Raw genomic sequence first — 1,013 nt, 5'->3', positions numbered from 1 at the left:
CGGAGATGCACGGGCACGCACACAATCTCGGTCTCGCCATTATCCAATATTCACACCGCAAAGCGAAACGAGCGCGTTGCTTCAAATTTACAACCCCATGCATCTTAAGCTTGTATGTTTACGGCTGGAAATGGCAGGATGAAATCAAATTCATTACAAGGCCCTACATCATCCGGAGCCGGCTGCCTTTGGCTTTATGTGCGCGCCACCGTTAGCATAGCCTCCCACCATGCAAATGCGGAACAGTGAGTTTGTGTGCAGGAATGGAGAATGTGAAAGTGAATGTGGCAGTCTGTGTGCGGTAAGGGCTCTGTTCAGATGTGTTAAATTACATCGCTTCAACTGCTAATTAGTGTAAATTAGTCACATAAAGCCACTATAAATTTAAGACAAAAGAAATGTTTAAAGGTGCATTGTGTAACTTTTCAGGATGAGCATCTATCATCTGCTTGTTTCTATGGACATGTCATTGCTCTGCCTGGAATGTCCCACAGTATGACATTAAACAGTTCTACCTTACATTTATTCAAGGTTAAAGGTTTTTTAGCTCAAAAATAATTGATAAAACAGCAAACAGCACAACAACAATTGACAAATCATTTGACAGACCCCCCACTAGAAAAATTACACAATGCATCTTTAAGTTAAACCTTGTGTGGCCATACCTGCTTGTCAAAGCCTGATCCCGTCAGATCTCAGAAGCTAAGCAAGGTCGGGCCTGGTTAGTACTTGAATGGGAAACCGCTGGAAAAATCAGGTGCCACAGGGGGGCGCCAGTCACAAAAAATTGTCGTTGTGTCCTTGGGCAAGACACTTCACCCACATTGCCTAGTATGAAAGTGGTGTGTGCGTGAGTGATGGTGGTGGTCGGAGGGGCTGATGGCGCCGATTGGCATGGCAGCCGCACTTCCGTCAGTCTGCCCTAGGGCAGCTGTAGCTACAATAGTAGCTTACCACCACCAGGTATGGAGAAAAAAGAATAATGAATCTATGAAAAATGCTCTGTAAAGTGT

At 44.8% G+C, this 1,013-nt stretch overlaps 1 pseudogene; it reads left to right on the top strand.

Annotated features, from left to right (window-relative positions):
- The first annotated feature begins 651 nt into the window (after nt 1-651).
- LOC129407313 (5S ribosomal RNA) lies at nt 652-769 on the top strand (annotated as a pseudogene).
- Nucleotides 770-1,013: the final 244 nt, after the last annotated feature.

The sequence above is a fragment of the Boleophthalmus pectinirostris genome, unplaced genomic scaffold (assembly GCF_026225935.1).
Source record: "Boleophthalmus pectinirostris isolate CB_2022bp ecotype Guang Dong unplaced genomic scaffold, ASM2622593v1 HiC_scaffold_9, whole genome shotgun sequence".
Lineage (NCBI taxonomy): Eukaryota > Metazoa > Chordata > Actinopteri > Gobiiformes > Gobiidae > Boleophthalmus > Boleophthalmus pectinirostris.
Note: the sequence above shows the minus strand (reverse complement) of the source record. Positions and strands in the feature narration are given on the sequence as shown.